The sequence below is a fragment of the Amphibalanus amphitrite genome, unplaced genomic scaffold (genome assembly GCF_019059575.1).
Source record: "Amphibalanus amphitrite isolate SeventyFive unplaced genomic scaffold, NRLGWU_Aamphi_draft 000677F_arrow, whole genome shotgun sequence".
NCBI lineage: Eukaryota > Metazoa > Arthropoda > Thecostraca > Balanomorpha > Balanidae > Amphibalanus > Amphibalanus amphitrite.
Window position 1 is genome coordinate 131988 of NW_024882171.1, and position 15783 is coordinate 147770.

A 15783-nucleotide genomic window follows, 5' to 3' on the forward strand; every position below is an offset into this window, starting at 1 on the left:
CCCGTTCTGCGTCTGTGGCTGATTGGACGCCAAACCCCGGGGCTATGGCGGCTCCTCCGAAAGCGCCAAGTCAATTGTTCGATGACGGCCCAATATGAGGGCTCGTTCCCAGAGGCAGCGCGCGGCCGTGGCTTGAAGTCCCTCAATTGGAGCGGTGTTTGTCTTTGGACAGCCCTGTGCGAGGCTGATACACCACGGAGGTCGTTCAGAGCTGCTTGTGGGTAGGAGAAATGATAACAAAACTTTGCGGTTATAGGTACGCGTGGTCCTGGCCTTCGCAATCGGCCTTCGGTATAAAGGCCTAAGGCCTTACCGGAATTATGGCCGTGACGACGGTGAAGCTGGTACAGTATGTCTAAAAAGTATGTCCCCTGGTTTGGCTCTCCCACAGGAGGCGAATCGGTAACTTGGCTGAATCCCAGTTGCGGCACCCGGCCGCCAGGGTCGCTGCCGCGCAAGCGGCCTTGACCGCTCGCATGTCATTGGCAGTTCGGTCCCTCCCCATCTATACAGAGGTGGGGAGGGGAGAAGAGGGGAAGAGAGGGGAGGGAGCGGCATCCGCTCGGCACTGGGCGATACCTGGCTGACCCCGCGCTCCCTCGCTGACCTCCGTCCTGCCCTCAGGCGAAGACCGACTTCCTCGGCCCGTAGCGGCCGAGCGGAAAACCGAGCTCGCAGGGCGCGACTCCATTGGCCCAATCTTATAAATGGAATGCTGTCGTATTCACGGCATTAGATAATATTAATAGTGATACCAGCAGTGGATGTCGTAAAATACAGCCCAAAACAAACGAAAGCACACGATTGACGCATAATGCGCCCTCCCATTCAAATAAGCCCGCCCACTTCAATAGATGGTGTAGTTTCTTAGGGCGTAAAAGAAGCAAAACACTACCAAACTTTTTTAGCTCGGCCACTGGGACCGTCAATATGCAATTGACTGAAATGCATGAAAACCATTTTGCATTTAATAGCCGTTTCCTGCACCCAAACTTTAGCCAGTGACACCCTGTCCATTCTAAAGCGTTTATAAGATTGGTCCCAGCACCCGATTTTATATGAGGAAGTCGTTTAAAAAGCATCTTATCTCTAACCAATTTATTTATTATGGCCACTTTTACAGGACGTCTATAGAGCTTTGACTTTTACATTTCTTCCTCGTTCAGGAGTAACGTTTTAACCCTCACCGGACCTTCAGGTTTTCTGAATACCGAGGGGGCGTTGGGGGGTTAGAAGTGAGGGAACAACCCGAACAACCCCCTTTGCCGATTCGCCCCTTAATGAGCTAGAGCCTCACGAAAGAAACGATCGTGCGCGTCGTTACGAAATGCAGCGATTGGTCTCCGATTTTAACCCTATTCCTGGCGGGGGGGGGGGCCTCAGGAGCCCCCCTGAGGTTTTTTGGTTATTTCTCCCAAACGCGTTGAGCTAGGAAGCTCAAATTTTCTGACTTTTCCTAAAAGGCTTCTACGCAACATGTCTGAAAATTTTGAGTTGATCTGACCTCAGGTCAGGTCACCAGAGGTGGTTTGGTGACCCTACCTCAGAAAAGTTTGCAATCACGCCAGAGCTAGAGTTTTTGACCGATCAATTTCTTCTCTTCAGGCTTTAGTTAGGGTACCAGTATGTTCAATTTGTATATCTCGGAATTTTGATATCGGTGACCTAAGGTCAGGTCAGTTTCGCGACCTCCCCATTATAAGTCAATGGGGGAAAAATCAACTCCCTGTTTTTACCACTAAAACGGGTCGGAATGGCCCCATATACCATACATGACTTCATATACGATCAACCTTCACTACCTTGAGGTCTGTTTTGCTGTTGGGCAGCTGTGAGGTCATGTGACGTCATCAAAGGTCACCCCAAAGGTTTTTGGCCAATAACTCCGTACAGGAACAAGATACAGACGCGTGGATGGTCTCATTGTGTTCAGCTCGTCAAGACGCATCGAATGATATACAAGATGACCTCGAGGTCACGTGACCTGAGGTCAACCTTTGACCTTGACCTTTCGAGGTCAACATATATATCATTCGATGCGGATTGACGAGAGGATCACGATGATGCCCTTAGTTTGTTCCTATCTTGACTAATTCGAAAGTTATTCGAGAAAAACTCTCTCCATATCTAGCGCCGCCATTTTGACTTTTTCGACCCCTGTGACGTCATCTTTGACCTGACCTGAAAATGACCTTTGTAAAAATTGTAGACCTTGTCCATGCGTATCCGATGCCGTTTACCGCTTGTCGCTATCTTGCTTCGTTCTCGAGATCTCAGGGGGGGGCCGAATCGGCCCCCCCGCCAGTTTCTTGTCCCGGCGGAGCCCGCCAGGAATAGGGTTAAGGACTAGGATCAGCCGATGACTTCTGAGGTTAGGTCAAGTGGCCCAAGGCACAGGTTCGGTTTTTGGTAAATAACTTCGCTAAACATGATCGCAGATCCGCGATTTTAGCAGCATCGTGTTTGTCTAGCTCAGGCGTGTCGAATGGTATACTTTTTCTTCGGGTGAGATCAAGTTAAGGTGTTAACCTCGGGTCAAGGTCAGGTCAAAGCCCGTCAGGTCACGAAGCTGGTCAAAGCATAGAGATCTTATACACAATTTAACCCTCGCCCATGTAGGGGGGGGGGTGCAACCCCCCCCTGAGGTTTTTCTTAGCTACACGCCGAACCGTTTCAGGTAGCCTGCTCAAATTTTCAGTACTCTATGGGGCATCCTTTGCGCAACTTTTGGTATTTTTTGTCAAGGTCATGTCAGGTCACGGAGTTATGGCGTCATAAAGGGAACAACCTCCGACCAGATTTACGCTAAATTGGAGATTGCTTCACATTGGTATAAATGCCGACTGACCTGACACACTGATGGATTGTTTTAGAATCATAACTGGCTGATTTGACATTGGCACAATGTCCGTTGACCTTTTGAAGGTCACTAAAGGTCAAGGTAAGGTCAGTGACCTCGGTTGACCTGTAATGACTTCTTGCACTTGTATGCCTTTTCGGGGTATTTTGATGCCCTGAATTCGAATTTGCTATCCATTTCAGGCATCGCCGGTTGTTTCTTGTAGTTCATTTTGGGTCAGGGTCAGGTCAGTGACGTCACACGCCTGACGTGACCCAATGCACAAATGACCTTGCAGACTTCCGATGCTCCCAACGCATCATTTTTAGAGTTATGACATCGAAATACACACCAAACGATAGAGAATTGATCAAGGATCACGATAGTGAAGGTTTCAAGTCGATATCTCTTACCGCTTTGCCGCAATCGGCGCGGAAATCTGAAAAAGTTAGATTTTTCCGAAAATTTGACCTTTGACTGGTCATAAGTAGGTCAAATGTTGACCTAGGACCAAAAAATATACCACCAATCGCGAGATCTCGTTGAGAGCAATCCGTTGGTCTTTTCCGCTAAGCTCTACGACGCTCCGTTTTCAAACGCCAGGGGGGTCGCACCAACCCCCCCCCCCCCCCCCTGCATGGGCGAAGGTGGCAAAACACCGTTTACGGGCGAGGGTTAATTTAGGATAGTTTAATTTAAGTCGGTATGAATCCGACTTGACAATTTACTAGGCGGGTTTTGCAGCGCTATTACTTCGGCATGCTATTATAAATCATTGCTAATTTCGATCCGGATGTCGTTATTCAATGCTTGCCTTTGCACCCTCAGAAAAGTTTATAGTCATGAAGGCTTGCATTGACCCATACTTTCCATTTTTTAGCACCATTATTCGCCGTAGTTGACCAGGTATTTTTCTTCAGCTCTCCCCCGAATCATTTGGCTTAGACCCATGGCGTATCACCCGTGCATCGCAAGACGCACCTACCACACACAAGTTCACGATCCCCACGAACCCACATCAGCGTCCGTTCGCTTGGTGTGTGACCCCTTGACCTTTGGCCGCGACAACTGCCAGCTTGCCGGAGCACCCCTCCCTGCACGCGCTGCCCCGCCCTCCCTCTCCCCCCCCCCTGGGGTCGTGTCACGAAGGTTCGGGCTTACGCTACTACCGGCCGCTGCGCAGCTGTCGCCTAGCGCTTGGGAATGTGTGGTCTGGTGCGGATTCAGCCAACTACCGGCTCGCGACACCAGCGCCACGTAGTGGCGACGGTACATTCTTTTTAGACATACTGTACATACTTGAAACGCATTGTCAATCAACAATGCGTTTCAAGTATATGTACCGAACAATGCGAGCTACTCTGAAACAATGAATACAATTTCATGGCATTCGCATTTCACTATTCGTATATTCTCCCCATTCGCATTCGCACCTCGTCCCATTCCAGCGGAACGTGATGCGTGGGAAGACTTCTCCCTTCAATGTTGAATATATTCCGGGAACTAAGGAACGTCCCGAAGGCTAACACTTTCTGAGGCGTCAGCTTCCATCTAAAACAGGCCTGGTGGGTTCGCAGCCGTTGAATTGGCGCGATTAAAATTCACGTGGTGCGTCGTTCGGTGCCGTTCTGATGGTTCCGGCCGCCTGGGACCTGACTGATGGCTGACCCGAGACGATGCCGAGCACAGCAAAGGGCATGGGCAGAACAACGGTGGTGTTCTGTACATTTTTTTCAGGCATGAGGCGTGTGTGCCTGGGAGCGGGGAATTCATAGCAGTAAGGGATAGCAAACGTTTCAGAAAATGCAAGGATACTACGCCTTATTAGTATTGTGTCGAGTTTTATCCACGACAAATCACCTATCGCTTACATCGGTGCCTCGTTGATGGGCATGATGGCAGTAATTCATTTTGCCTGCGGTAATGCGGTTGCACACCTGAGGAGCTTCGGTCCTAATGCGACGTGTCTTTCGGAATGTCAAGCGTCATTGGTGCCGTCATTCAGCAGTGGTGTATGCTGTCGGTGATCTTGATCTTCCAATACCGCACATCAAGGCATACAGTAAAGTTTTATGACATAATTGACATAAATTGGACTACCGCAAGGGAAAGTGGTGTCCACCAGTGACCCAAGATTACTACAACATGAAAATCAAGGAATGACAAGGAGTGACCTGTGAAATAAACATCGAGGTAGACATCGAGTAGCTCGAAATAGACATCTCCAAATCAATCTTATCAATAACGCTTTAGATAAATACCATATGAACGATACGCCGATGGATCCAACCACCGGCGTATCTGACCTGGGCGACCTGACTGACCTGGGCGCCGACCCTGCCCTCTCGTAGCCGGGCCAGGTCCGTATGCGACCAGACGCTCTCGTTCCAGGGCCGCACGTGCCGCAAACTGGACGTCAGGTTCACGCTCTTCAGCTTGTTGTAGACAAAGCGACGCGCGTTCCAGGCAAAGTCGTTATGTCTGAACCAGGAAGAAAGTGGCATTGAAGTTCAATGAATACAATAACAAAAAAGAGTGATGTTCAGCAGAATGCGAAAATTAGTTTGCTTAGCTAACATAATAAAAAAGCATTAACTATTAGCTAAATTAAAAAACTGAGCAATATGTAGCAATATGTATAAAAATCACAACCAAAAACATAAACTATATTACAGAGTAATGTCGACATGTGACCGGATTCAGTCACTTCAGAAGAACACAGCCCGTCATTCAGATGTAGCACAGGCTACATAGAGTGTTATCTGATCGACTGCTGACGTCACACGTGACCTATATCCCCACTATGACATCACACTCACCCGTCCGCCGGAGGCATTTCAGTGAGTCGCAAATGACGTCACATCCTGCATGACGTCACACTCACCCGTCGACCAGCGGCACTTCGTTGAGGAGTCGCCGAGCAGCCATCAGATGACGGCCGGCTGCCGATGGATCCATGTCTCTCACCACCAGAGGCACACTGATGAGGCCCGAGGCAGCTGTCACCAGTAGCAACATGGCCACGATACACCAGTGCCGGTGCTGCAGGCGACTGGTGTTTTCTGTGAAGGTGGAGGGAGTAACAGCGGTCAGTGAATGGGGTATACGGTGAACAACGGTCATTAGCAAGCCGTTGGAGGTGACGACTCTCATATTGTTGATGCTATAAAACATACACCTCTGCATGATTCGGTACGTGCAGATATCCATGGGCAAAAGGATATAAGGCATACGTCATAATAGAAGGAAGATACGTTGACGAATGACGCATGATAAGCAATTCCAGTCCATTATTCCAGACTGTATTCAATTACTCAGCAGATTTGTAAATTGTATTGTGTGTGACGCATCTGATCCACCTAAATAGCACAATAGCGCCTCTCCGCTCTTATTACTACTGATACTTAATTATTGCACAATGACTTTGATGATATTTTCCCATATCTGCTGACGATGCTAATTGCTGAACCTATCGGAAACTTGGAATACATGCCTTCTATCGTGGATTAGATGCTTGAAAGCCGTTCAGCCCAACTTCCGTCAGCAATTTTTCACTTCGAACAGCCTGCAGGCGGCGTCGTTCATTTCAGAGGAGGATAAAAAGTTAGCAGAAATCGCGCTGGGAATCACTATCGAATGGAAGGGCGGCTCCGCTGGGCAGCCGAAAACTAAACTGTATGCACCGAAACGATGTCAATTGTGTTTTTATACATGCAACACAAAGACAACTATGAAAGGGTGAATGTAATGCTGCAGTGGTAGTCGTAGCAAATCGAGATTGTGTTTATATCTTAATTTATAATCATATACCTATGTATTATGCAATAGCTCTTAGAACGTCTTGTTTTACGGTCTTCCTACGCTGCGGTCCGTTTTTGATATTCATTTTTCATCAGCGTCAGCTGTTCGGTGGTGCGCGAACAGCTTTCTCGCGAGATTGATGTGCGTGCGATCGGCCGCGACCTGACACCGCGGCCTACTCTCGTCGGCGACTCTCTGGACCATATGTGCCCTCGGGAGACGACAACCTAATGGAAAATGGTCGCCGACGCGCCGTCAATAGGTACACGACTATTGGCGAGGGATGACGATAGGTAGACTACAGGGTACCAGGGTGGAAGGGAAAAGGGTTGGGGAATTGGTTGTTAATTGGGTTAAGGTTGGAATGAGCTGGGCTGAGTTGTGGCGTGTCTTGTGTCAGGTTTTTAGGGTCGACGCTAGCTCGGCGTTTATAGGCCCACGGCGAGGGCGGCTGGGAGTGGGTCAGCCCATGTGACCAGCCGGATGACAATCGCCGCTGCCTCCTTAGAATACAGAGCAGCTGAGACCGGGTCCCAGGTGGTGGTTAAACAGGGCCCAATGTGTAGTGGGGCTGTGAATAGCTAGTCTGGTGACAGGATGACACGACCCCAGGGATGAGATAAGGAAGCGCCGCAGAAGGTCAGATGCATTACAAATTTAATGAGTCAGCTGGGTAAAGTGAATACGAATACATAAAACAGCCAATGAGCAAAGCTGTGGTACTCGTCAATTAACGACTAACCAATTTCTAATTTGACCCTCAAATATACATACCAATGCAGTTAGAGCTATCTATTCCATTCGAATCTGCAGTTTGAAGCCTAGCACTTATTAATCATTATGATAATTGAAATAGTTACGAATTACTCATCACCACAGAAAGTGTTAGGCATCCTATATAGGTAGGGGAGAGTGGGGTAATTTGGCCGGTGGTGTAAATTGGCCGCCCCCACCTGTACGATGTCTAATAAAAGTGAGTGAAATAACTCTAGTCTCTATTCATTTGTTATGGGTAGAAATAACTGGAGGACAAATGTCAAAACTTTGCCCCTCGTAGTTTTATTCAAAATTAATAAAACGTTAATTTCATTAGAAAATGGTAACTTTTACTTCTGTTTACAAAGTTGTAGTATTTGGGCTAAAAACGAATTAAGACATTATAGCGCCATTCTTGGGGGTGTTCAGCGGTTCCAAGAGCAATTTCATCTAATTCCGTATAGCCATGATGACTTTATACACAAAAATGTTCAGAATGGCAATATTAGGGTAATTTGGCCGGGACTAGCGGGGCAACTTGGCCGGTGCGCTCATGGTCACTATGCTGGGACGGCCGAGTTTTCATGGTCAATTGTACCATAAATGACATGATTCATGACCAACTTTGACTACTTTGATGCCTTACTTCCGATTGGTCAACTGTCAGAGCATGTGACGTCATCAAAGGTTACCAAACGTTTTTTGCTAATAAATCCTTACATAAAAATGGTACAGCCGCACAAATGGTCTCATTCTGTTCAGCTCGCCAAGGCGCATCGAATGATATGCATGATGACGTTGAGCTCACGTGACCTTCAGGTCAAGCGACCTGAGGTAACGTGACCTGAGGTCAACCTTTGACCTTGACTTCTCGAGGTCAACACATATATGTTTCGATGCGGAATGACGAGAGAATTACGATGTTACTCGAAGTTTTGGCCTAGCTTGATTACTTCAAAAGTTATTCGTAAAAAACTGTCTTCGCATCTAGAGCCGCTAATTTGGCTATTTTGACCCCTTTGACCCCATGAGTCAACCTCCAAAATGTGGTAAATGCGTCAAAGGACACACGTCATTGCTGAATCTGAAGCTGACTCGCAATATAACAGAAAATCCCGACCGCAAACTAACACCGGCCAAATTGCCCCACAACCTCGGCCAAATAACCCTGCTCGTGGGGCAATTTTGCCGCCTTGCAGACCTTTGTAATGTACGTCACAATTTCAATATAAGTAATTACTCTATCATTTCAAGTTCACTGTCCAGTAAAGTAAAATGAATGCTACACCTGCCAGCGTTGAGAAAATGCAGAAATGTGTCGTCAATTTTAAGTTACATCGTTTTCTAAAAAAAACGGCCAAATTACCCCACTCTCCCCTACCTCCTGTGTTTTTCGTGCGTGTGACCATAGTTAGACCCGCAAAGCTCTATGACTTGACATCATCATACATATTTTTGAATAAGTCACTGGAAATTGTTTCAATGCATCCAGCCATCCATTATATTCTTAGTATCGCAATGCCATTGACATGATAAATTACTGGCTCTATCTCGTTCTGTCATACCCTGGTGAGGTGGGCGGACATCAAGCGTTTTGTTATTCAAGACGCAAACACTGATATCAGTGTTAGAAGTCCCCGGGCGACTAATGAATATTTGCTTTCGTTCGAATTATTCATCCGAATCTAGAGTTTATCCGGAACCTTATATTGGATAACATCTTCGTATCTATAATTTGTATGGTAATGCAATATAAGGAGGATAAACATCCTTTATCCCTCGCCCGCACATGCCATTTTCCCATCCTAGAACGCACATGGGGGGGGGGGTGGTTGCCACCCCCCCGCGCCATTTCGTTCCTGTTGGAGATAGAGCTTAGCGGTAAAGACCAAAAAGATTCTTTGGGAAGAGACGAATCCAATGATACCCAGTTTTACCTTCTCAGGTCACTCATTGACCTTCCAGGTCAGGTCAAACTAAAAAATGTTGCTGTTTTGGGTCAACGTTGGATATCAAGTGCGCTGCTTATCAAATACCGATGACGATGCTGTTTTCTGGTGCCAAGCCAGCTAGAACCTCTTTGTCACACTATCCGACCAGAATTTTGCTGCTGAGGTCATTTCAGGTCAAGTTAGGTCAAGGTCAATTATATGTGTTTGTATGTCTGTTTGTGTCTGTGTGTATACTGATGTGTGCACCGATTGTTTTTGGGTCCATATCACATGAAATCATGATCTGAGAAGCTTTTACCAAAAATGCAGTCAAAAAACTTCACAAAAAGTAAATTCAGCTTGCCTAAAACGCAATTATCTTAGATGACCTAGGTTGACCTTGACCCTGACCTTGACCCCTGTACATCGTCGAACAACATGTTCGATGATAGGTGGGAGGTAAGACTGGCAAAAAAGGCCGAAATCAGGGTGTCAAAAGCTCACAAGGCCCATGGCAAACGCAAGATGTTGAGAATTGGCCATTTGGGTCATGACATGACCTGAAAAACAAGGTCATATCTCCGAAACCAAAAATCACAGAAACTTGAAATTTTCAGTGGACATCAAGAAAGGATAGACGAGCAGCTATACGAAAAATCAGCCTTCTAGCTTTAAAAATGTTGAGTGCAGAGCAGAAAGACTGCCTGGGGGGGTGGCAACCACCCCCCCCCCCCATGTGCGGGCGAGGGTTATTGACCTCGGTCTACGATTGTTGGATTGCACAGAATGTAGACCGACATGTCATTTGAATCTACTCAATAAAACTGATCGGATGTGATTTCCCTTTCCACCTACTACCCGAATACCTACCCTGCAATGTGTCCCTCTCGAAGAGTCTCGAATGGAGTCCGAGCCGAGCCGGGTGCAAGGACAGCGTGATTTGAACACACCATGTGACATAACTACTGAATGTAGATAAGGATACATATTTTACATCATGATATGCTAGCATGGCCGTTCGCAAATTCAGCACACATCACGCATGGATGCAGGTCAAGTAAATAGCATGCAGGTCGGAAACAACTAAGACATAGCACATTCAGTTGCAAGCCACAAATCGTAGAACAGCTGGTCGATGGATCGCCTACCTTTGTCATGAACCTGGCGCTCCTGACCAGGGCTGTGATCGGACGGTGCATCCGGTGATAGCCCCGGAGAATTCAACAGGTCAAACGAGGTCACCAGTAGGTCAGCAGGCGGGCCGGCCTTCGAACACCTGATGACCCGCTCGACAGGTATCAGGTCCACCGGCTGTCCCTGTGACCGGTCAACGATCAGTTGAGTCGGCTGAAACACGTCAACGAAGCAATAATTCAATCACACACAGTGGATAAATCATGGCAATTCACATTGGCCGACTACAAAAGTGCGAAAGTGCTTAGACATGCCGTTTCCGCAGCATGTAAATAAGATTGCGCTAACCCAGCGTGACTGAACTGCAAGTGCAACTTGAGCCATATTGAAGCCAATTGAACTGCAATTTGAGCCATACGTTTAATGAACTGACTGTCATAATATCGACCAAAGGCATCAAACAGCCCTATTTACACTTTCAAATGATGCTAAGGCGATTTTCCCCACAATCGCGAACACGGAAAGGCTTTCGTTCATAACTCAGCATTAGCCCCACAGCTTATTGAATGTAACACCGCCCTGGACGTCGAGCCCCCCAGCTCGACCATTGGCGCCCATACATATAACCTTATCCCAGTGCGGGCGAGTGCCAGAAAACCCCTTAGGTATGTATGAACCGGAGCCCTGTGCCAGTGCACCTTACGCTGGCAAATCCCTCCGGCTACGACCAAAGCTGCATGCCGACATTCCATGCAATTTCAAGTAGGCGAAATTGAACAATATGGCCATAAAAACTGCATCGGAATGAGCTATTTGCAATAACGTCAAGGTACGGCCTAAGTAGGATCCTCAGAACCTTACAGTAAATGTCAGCGAACCATGTGGATGAAGTGTGTGACCTGGTCCAGTATACAGTGATTTGACTTTTTATATCAGCTTCGGAAAGACGAGTATGCAAAAGCTGTGCCGAATTTATGTTTATATGTTTAAAGTATAGATTTTATGGTTCACAACACAACAAACATGCACTTCTTTTTGTAATGCTCAGCTAGAAAAATTACATCCTACAGCGTGTCAGGGAACGTTTACATTTATGATGTGCCGAACTTTTCACGTGTATGAGCTTACATGGCTGCTACTAGATGTCTCCGCAGTGTGCGCCTGAAGTTATGCTGTGCCGCACATCTCCAAGTCTATGTTGTACTGCTGTCCCTAGATGTCACTACAGTTCGCGCCTGAAGGTATACTGCACCGCATGCCATGGGAACGATGCATAACGTTGACATGCTATATGAGCGCCGGTCCAAATGGACATTCTTCCCATGAATGGAAGAATAGCCCTGAAGTACAATAGCTCCCAAACAGAGCAGACAGTTATTGAATTTATTGATAGAATAACCGTAGCATCCCCACAGGGCGGATCACTGGGTTCCTCACAATTGGTACGGGCATATGCCTACCGGAGCAGCCAAAGCCCAAAACGGGGAAACTCAACAAAAGCCCGAGGCCGTTGAAAGGGCTCAGATTCTTTGCTGGTGTCTTAGATAGCAGAGTAGTAGAGCAGTGAAGGGTGCATTACTTAACCCGCGCCCTGATGGGGGGGCCATTTTGGCCCCCCCCTGTGGTTTTTCTTAAATAGCGAGGAAAACGGCGGCGCGCAGCGCCGCCAAATTTTGGATAGCTTACCGGGCATCAATTTGACACCTTCACACAAAATTTCAAGTCACAGGTCACCTCAGGTCAGGAGTTATTGAGGTCAAACTGAGGTCATGTTCGAGTAAAAATGAGCAAAAAACATGACATCTTGAAACGCTCACCAATTCTACAGTTAACAAGCAACTTTAAAGTTCTTTATGTGGTTGTGTAGAGAAAGGTCGGCGCTACAAAATTGCTATCTCGGATTTTCGAAATTTTGGGATTTTGACCCCCAAAAATCAAAAAAATTGATTTTTTTTAGAAAAACTCAAAAAATTTCCAAAAAATTTTCGAATTTCGAAAAAAAACGGAATATATGTGATAGTCCCTGCGCTCTTCGATATACATACCAAATTTTAGATCGATACCTCTTTTTTTTTGGCCAAGTTATAGCGAAAAAACTGTTAAAAATTGATGACGTCAAATTTTTGAACTCAATTTTTTGCCATTCTAGAGCTCGTAGCGCAAAACGGAGACCACCATTGACCTCCCCGTGACGAGCTGCATCAAATCGATACCCATTTTATGCAAAAATATCAACTTTAAAATTTGACCGAATTTGACCTGACCTTGACCTGACCTTGACCTGACCTTGACCTGACCTTGAACAAAACATGACCTAAGCTGGCCCTTAAGTCTGTCTGACCCACATAATCGCATTTGTCATGTAAAATGGACCATAAAACATGTATCACACGACACTTTCAAATTGTGACCCCCCAGTGACCTGACCTCTGTGACCTGACCTGGTATCAGTGACCTCAAATAGCAAAATATGTGTTTGAAGAACATTTCCCCATCGATGATTTTCAATGAAATGCATTTTACACGATTTTACAACGCATTTCTTGAAATGCCTGTAAACGGTGAAAATTCGACCTTTGACCTGACCTGTGACGTCATCGGTTTGACCGAGGTCAATTAAATTGGGTCACAAGGTAGTTCCCCGTTGGGGCTATCCAACACCGTTTACCGCTTGTCGCTATGTTGCGTGGTTCTCGAGATCTGAGGGGGGGGCCAAAATGCCCCCCCCCCCCCCATCAGACCACGTTGCTCGGCAGACCCCATCTGGGCGCGGGTTAATAGATATAGGTACCAGTATAGCGCCTTTTGGGGCGACTAACGGAGCGAGCGAGGGGGTGAGTCTTGCACGTGCGAAATTTCGAGGGGGTACCTCCAACTGACTTTAGCACGGCACCCTACTGACCGGTTTCTAGCGATGTGCCAAATTTGAGCACAATCGGCCCAGCCGTTCTCGAGATCTGGGAGCGGCACCCTGCACGTGCGCACGTGCAACATGGGTCCCAACTGACTTGTGCACGGCACCCTACTAACTGGTCCCTAACCGTGTACCAAATTTGAGCGCCATCGGTCCAGCCGTTCTCGAGATCTGGAAACGACCCCTGCACGTGCGCACGTGCAGCAGCACCCCAACTCTGGCACATGGATATGCAGTGCCTAGTGGGTGCCTACCTATATGCCAACTTTCAGCGCAATCGGCCAAGTAGTTACCGAGATATTGCAACAATTACAAAACTGACACCTCTTCGTTTTGCACGTGGCACGTGCATAAGGGGTCACCCACATGCATCGGGAATAGCCCAATACTTGGTAGAAGGAATGAAGCTACCGTACAAAAATTACCGCGTGTAAATCGGTCAAGTGGTTGCTGAGATATAAGCCTCGCAAAAGCGTCCGCACGGCCGGCCGGCCGCTCATACTCAGAAATTTCTGTTAATCTAAGGAAAGACTACGCTCGCTTCGCTCGCTCCGTAATAAAATGCCTCCTCCCCGCCTCGTTGCTCTAAGGGATCCATGAACCTGTTTTCTACACATAGCTAGGTACCTACGCCCCGACCAGGGCTGATAGACTCCCCCCCCCCCATCGGCAACTGTGTTTACATTGTTACTCATCCTTGTATCATGGCACATTTTTGGCCCTTTTGAGCGGAATCGGCCAACTTACCGAGTAATCTACATGTGTTCCCATCCGCAGTTTTTTTTACATCTATAAGTCAAAGTGGGATTTCACTTACCGGATAGTTCATATAGTTGACATACACATGCGCCGGATGCGTATGACGGAGCAGAGGTCCAAGATGCCGGCCACACTGGTGAGGAGGCCGATCGCACATCAGTGTGACATCAGTCTGCACATCAGTCCGATCCCACATCAGCGGAATATCACCCCTCACGTCAGAGCCGTTTGTCGGGTGCAGGCGGGTCATTTCGAAAGTTTCCGCTCCGTCTGCGACGCTTTGTTCGTCTCTAGGACCGTCTCCGTGAGTACCGCCGAACCGGGAGCGGAGGCGGTCCTCCAAGCCGCCTCCCGTGGTGCTCCCCGTCCGGAGAGTGCCGTTACAGTGTCCGTTTTGGCGCAGTGTGGCCATCGCTCGGCTTAATGGTAAGCCAACGGTGGTGGTTCAAGAGAAAGGAGGCGGCCCCCGTCGATACAGCATGGCTGTTTTAGTGTAGCAGTGAGCCTATATGGCACACATCAGCCGGACAGGTTTTCTGTTGCAGAGAAAAGTTATACTTCGGCTTGTATATCTCGCGATATCGAAGATATCGTATATCTCATGCATCGGTTCTGGCCCCTAACTGAGGTTCTCAAATTCTGGCCCTTTCAGTTGACCGATTAAATTAAAATCTTCTTGACTAAAAGTACACAATTGCGTCCAATGTTACCGACAACGCATTTTGTTTGAACTCGAACTTCCTAAATCATCGACCTCACCAGCCACCGTCACTTCCGGTCACTGCTGTCACTTTCAGTCTATGGACTAATGCCGATCCATGCCGTCGGTCATTGACCAACACCCTTCCAATCACTCGACCGAACGTCCCAACAATAATTCGGCACTCATCAGCAACCACCCGCTCTTGTCAAATGTCCACCTGGCCACGCGATTCCCGCCACTACCACACGCTTCCCTCCCCTGCGACCTCTGACCGGCGACTGGGCGCCCACCTCCGCTCTCCCCGACCGACGCGACGGCTCCGACGAGGGCTCGAACGCGCCGCGGTCGGCAGCACGAGGGACGCCGTTATAGGAGGCCCCCTCTGGTCGTGAGCTATTGACACTTACACGGCGCGGCTAGCTGAGAAAGAGTGCGAGCCAAGGAGTGCAGTGCCCACTTAGCGATAAAATAATTGTGTTGGTTATTTGAATTTTAATAATGAAATATATTTAACAGGTGGGATCAGGGTGACACAAAAAACCGGTCATCACCAAATTTCGAATAACTTCGGAAGTTTTATTCAGATCATCACCAAACTTCGGCCACTTAAGGTCACACCTATGTAGCATACATCCACCAAGTTTCAAGTCTTCACTACGAATACTTTTAGTACAGTGTGTGTTTTACTGACGCTCCACAATGTGCTCCAGGAGCGCCACGGCGCTGCAGGGCGTAGGCACACTTGCATCCGGCGGGCAAAGTTGTCGATAACCCGATGGCTGTGCACTTTACATAGTACAATGGCCTCTGGAGACAGTGCTCAGGGGGTGTGCTACCCCTGAAACGTTATTCTTATCGGGTTATCGGCAACTTTGCCCGCCGGATGCAGGTGTGCCTACGCCCTGCAGCGCCGGGGCGCTCACCTGGAGCACATTGTGGAGCGTCC